Genomic DNA, 5,231 nt, shown 5'->3' on the forward strand with positions numbered 1-5,231 from the left:
CGAGATCTAGATAAAGGCCCCCTCCACAGTAAACTTGTATCCCTCCGGCCCCTTGGCGACGGTAACTTACTGCTGTTACCGAGCAGCTACCAACTCGTCGAGGAGCTGGAGGCAGTAACATCATTGGATGGAAAGCCTCTGACCCTGGAGAGACTTAATCCCGAGGATATGCGGCACAGACTCGTGGTGCACAATTACCCGACCTCCTACATGACTGAGGCCATCGAGGACCATGCTCAGGTGATTGGGGCCACGAGAATGCGCCGCTGGGTTAAGACGCCCACGCCAGGTCTTGATCACCGTTAAAGGCAAACCATTCAATCGTATTGACCTGGGTATGTATGGCAGCTATGATGTACGAACGTACATCCCTGATCCTCCCCGTTGCTTTAAATGTCAACGCTATGGTCATCACCAGGCGCGGTGCACAGCAAAGCAACACAAATGCGGCATTTGCACCATGTCTCATGCCACCGAGACTTGCCTTAACAAGTTGAAGGCTGGCACTGAGACCGTTGCCAAGTGCCCCAATTGTGGCAAGAAGCACCACGCCTGGAACACTCTTGCTCTGTGCGTAAAGTTCAGGCCATTACCTGTAAGGAGAGGACTGAGAAGCGACAGGACTTTATACCTGCCCCCCCAAGGAACATTTGTATGGGGCAGCATAAAGCACTCTCCCACCACCGTTACACAGACACCTACACCCAGTGCTCCTGATATGAACAATCAGGAGCAATTTCCTGCACTTAAACCAGCTCCCACACAGACAACTACAAAGACACAACCAGCTCCCAAAAATTCAAGCACACCTAAACCCACACCTGCCTCCAATCCCACCCACAAACCTAAACCCACCCCTAAAACCAGGCCCACGCCCCCAGTACCAACCCCACGAGCACAGGAACGGCAGCCCCCTCCACCTCAGTATCCGTCTGATATCATCCCCCTTAGGGAAGATGATATCGACCTGATCGTGACTGGTGTCGTCGCTGCAGTCGCAACTACCCTAGGGGAAAGCGATTAAGAGAAGATGCTAGTCATGGTGGATAGGGCTGTCAAGAATGTGCTCAAGCTCATGAAAGAAAAGAGGAACCCAAGGCTAAAGGAGAGGACTCCCTCACCCTCCACCTCTTCATCTCCCACCTCCTCTTCCTCCTCCTCCCCTGCCTCTGCCTCCTCCTCCTCCCCTTCCACTTCCCCCAAGCCAGTCAAACCCACTTTCACCATTGGGAAAGCAACACCCACATCAGAAAAGACGAGGAAAGTGCCTTCTGCTAAGCCTCAACGCCATTATGCTCTTAGGCTTGAAGACTCCTCTTCTGATGAGGAGGAAAATGTTTCCACTGTTACAAAGTCGCAACCCATCTTGTCTTCGAACCCGGGGGGACAAGATGAGACTGTAATGGAACTTGACAGGGAAGAAAGTCGCCCTGTTCAATAGTCAATTAAGGTTGCTACAGTGGAACATAAACGGGTTCCGCAGTAAAAGCTCGTATCTCCTTGCGCTTGCGCAAGAGTATGATTACGATATCATACTTCTCCAAGAGACATTGGTGAGCGATGAGGTGCGATTTCCGGGATATCGCATATTCTCCCTCCTTCGCTTACCCACTACTAGGGGGTGCATGATCTTAGTCAAATCATTCATCCCCTGTAGTGAGATCACGGACCCTGTATCATGTGGGGATGGTGTAGAGGTTCTTGCGGTTCGCCTCCATCGAGCCCACGAAACGTACACCATCTACAACATATACAGGGGCCTTAGAGCGGAACTGGACCTTGGAGAAATGTGTGCTCTTGCTGCGGACAGGCTCCTCATTATAGGAGGGGACTTCAACGCCCATCATAACATCTTGATGTCGCCCCATGGGCCCAATGTCGCTGGGCGTCACTTAAGTTACATATTAGATGAATGCCCTGACATTGCGTTGTTGAATGATGGTAATCCGACGCACGTGCGAGGTGGACGCCTTGATCTGACCTTGGCGACGGCCACTCTCCTCCCTAGGGTAACCTGGAAGGTGCATCCTATTGTCACTAGCGATCACTTCGGTGTCTCTGTGCACATACGGGATGCACCACCCATACCAGCTGTATTACCTGTTCCCAGGTGAAAGACTACTTTGGTAAACTGGCCAGTCTTTGAGAGATCTGTTGAAGAATGGGCAGCGTCTTACGTTCCACCACAGGACGTGCAAACGTTAGAAGCTGACTTCTCTGCAGCCCTTTAGGTGGCTGCCAACAGAGCCATCTCAAAGACTCGCCAGTCCCCCAGGGAACATAAGAACAGTTGGTATTATACCCCCAAGGTGAGAGAGGCCAACCATCGGGTGAACATGCTTAGGCGTGTTTTCCGACGGCGCCGAACTCAGACCAATTTGGCCAACTTGCGCGCTGCAGTTCGTGACGCACATGTCACTGCTGCAGATGCCAGAAGAGCAAAGTTTCATGAATGGTGTGAGGGCTTTAACGCTCACACCTCCCTAGCAGAGTTGTGGTCCAAGCTCCGTAGAGCTACTGGCAGGACTCAACCGCGACGCACTCATCATGCCCCTGATGCTGAGGCGCAGCGCCTGGCGCAGGAGTTCGTCTCTCGCTCTAGCAGCACCTCACTCCCGCAGTGTGTTCAAGATACACTGCAGGACCTCCAAGGAGTGAGGCGCCATAGTGTTGAGGACATGGTGAGTCGGTCGGATGATACTGACACTAGCTTTACGCTTCGGGTCAAACACAGGACCAGCTTAGACACGGCACCTGGAGAGGACATCACCTATTCCATGCTGACCCATCTTGGGCCAGCGGGCGATGAGGCACTTCTAAGGGTGATAAACGCGCCTTGGAGGACTGGCAAGCTACCAACAGCCTGGAAGACGGCAATCATAACGCCAATTCCAAAGCCAAAAGAACCTGGTGCTTATCGCCCCATCAGCCTGACAAGCTGCATGGGGAAGACAGGGGAGAGGATGGTGCTAAATAGGCTGCTGTGGAAACTGGGCCCAATGCATGATCATATACACGCTTACTGCAAGGGCACTGGCACAGCAAACAGTATAGCAACATTCCTCAATACTGTCAGTGCCACACCGTCTATCGTGGTCTTTTTGGATTTGGAAAAGGCGTTTGAGCTGGCCAGTCCACTTGTGATATTGGACACCCTTGCTCGCAAGAGTGTAAAAGGCAAGCTGCTTTCTTGGATTGCTGACTATCTCAGTCACCGGTCTGCGAAAGTAAGATTTCAGGGTCACATATCAGAGGCCAGATTGCTGGAGAATGGCACTCCACAGGAGGGGGGGGGTCCTCAGCCCCACTCTGTTCAATATGCTCGTCTCCAACATTCTGGAACTACCTCTACCCAATGGGTGCAAGGTTATCTCTTATGCAGATGACATTGCGCTCATAATTACTGGGAAACGGCAGTGCTTCAGCAGGGCCCAGCGCTGCTTAAGCACTATGGCGACGGAGTGTTGCAGGTTAGGGTTAAAGATCTCCCCTACAAAATCGAAGGCCATGTCATTAAGACTCTGGAAAGAGGGGGAACACCTCACCATCCAGGACCTTAGGCTGGACTGGGTTCACCAGTTTCAGTACCTGGGGGTCTGGATTGATGAGAGGCTCACCTTTCAGAAGGAACTAACCTATCTCAAGGAGAGACTGAAGGCAAGAACCACAGTTATGAGAGCAATGACGGGGAAGGCACTTGGTGCCACGCATCAGGTCCTTCGCACATTCTATGTGCAAGCAGTCCGCAGTTTGGTGGACTACGCTGCCCCAGCTCTCATAAATGTGGCGACTGCCAAGCTTGAAGACCTGGAGCCTTGCCAAAATGCCGCAGCAAGGATTATCCTGGGAGCTCAACCTTGGACCAAGATTGTTAACCTCCAGATGGAGGCTTCATTGCCTTCATTAACATCACGGGTCAGAAGGCTGGAGGTCGACTTTCTTGCCAAGATAGTCCAGAGCCCCAGGATAAATGAGCTGAGTCAGAGCCTTGTGATAGCTCTGGGAAGGGTGGATAATCTTATCCATTCCGGCACCTGGCTATCTCAGGCGGGCTGGGCTCCTGGACTCCTTCAGGTTCACCTGCGCTCTCCTTGAGAAGGGTAGGGACTCTCCACACCCAGAGTTCAAGTCCCCATCACCTTGGCTGTCGATACCTGCAACCTTCGTTGTCACAAAGCTTCCCAGTAAGAAGAAGTTATGTGATCAGGAAAGAGTACGAGCGCAGGCCCTACAAGGCATCCGCGCACTGTCGGAACCTGGAATGGCGGTCTATTACACGGATGGCTCCGTAGACCCCAACAGGCCCCGTAGTGCGGGGGCTGCTTTTGTGACGGATGGTTTGACCTTCGGCAGGAGAGTATCTGATCATGCGTCCACTCTCCAAGCTGAGGCCATAGCGGTCCATGGAGCGTTAGAGCATCCTCTAATATCCCGATCTGGTTCTGTAGTGATCCACACAGATTCACAGTCTTTACTAGGCAGCTTAGAATCCTCACAGCCCAGCGACAATGTACGCCTTCTGACCTCCATCCTAGCACTCCTGCTGAAGCTACACCAGCAAGGCAGGAGTGTTACGCTCAACTGGGTGTCGAACCACGTAGGTGTCCCAGGAAATGAGCTAGCCGACACCGCAGCAGAAGCGGCGCTCCGAAGACCCAAAGTCGGTGTTGTCGTCCCTCTCAGCAGAAATCAGTTGCGCATCCGCACCAGGGCTCTTAATCAGGTACAACGGTTCCTTCAGCACAGACTGGAGGCAGAGGTATCAGAAAGGGCGAGGTGGTACAGGGCAGTCACAGACTACGAGCCCCTTGTACTTCCTCGCTCCACACCAAGAAAAGTGGAAACTCTGCTCTTCCGTCTGCGGCTGGAGGACCGTTGTTTCTGGCAAATAAAGAACAGCCCCACGACCGAAGAGAGAAGATGTCAACATTGCCGCCACCCAGAAGCCACCCTTGACCACTACCTCAAGCATTGCCCAGCAACTGCATTTCTGAGGAGAGGGCCTCCGACATCTGAGGGTCTTGTGCGCCGCCTATGCAGCCACTTAAGTGATTACGAACTGCGTCGGCTGGTGGAGTGTCAGCAACCCTTTAAATTTTTATATTTCTTGTACCTTTGATATATATATATATATATATATATATATATATATATATATATATATATATATATATATATATATATATATATACCGTTAATGTCAGGAAGGGTGAATTCACCGGGATGTGCAT

This window comes from Oratosquilla oratoria, unplaced genomic scaffold (genome assembly GCF_046742065.1).
Source record: "Oratosquilla oratoria isolate Oo_2021 unplaced genomic scaffold, ASM4674206v1 SCAFFOLD204, whole genome shotgun sequence".
Classification (NCBI taxonomy): domain Eukaryota; kingdom Metazoa; phylum Arthropoda; class Malacostraca; order Stomatopoda; family Squillidae; genus Oratosquilla; species Oratosquilla oratoria.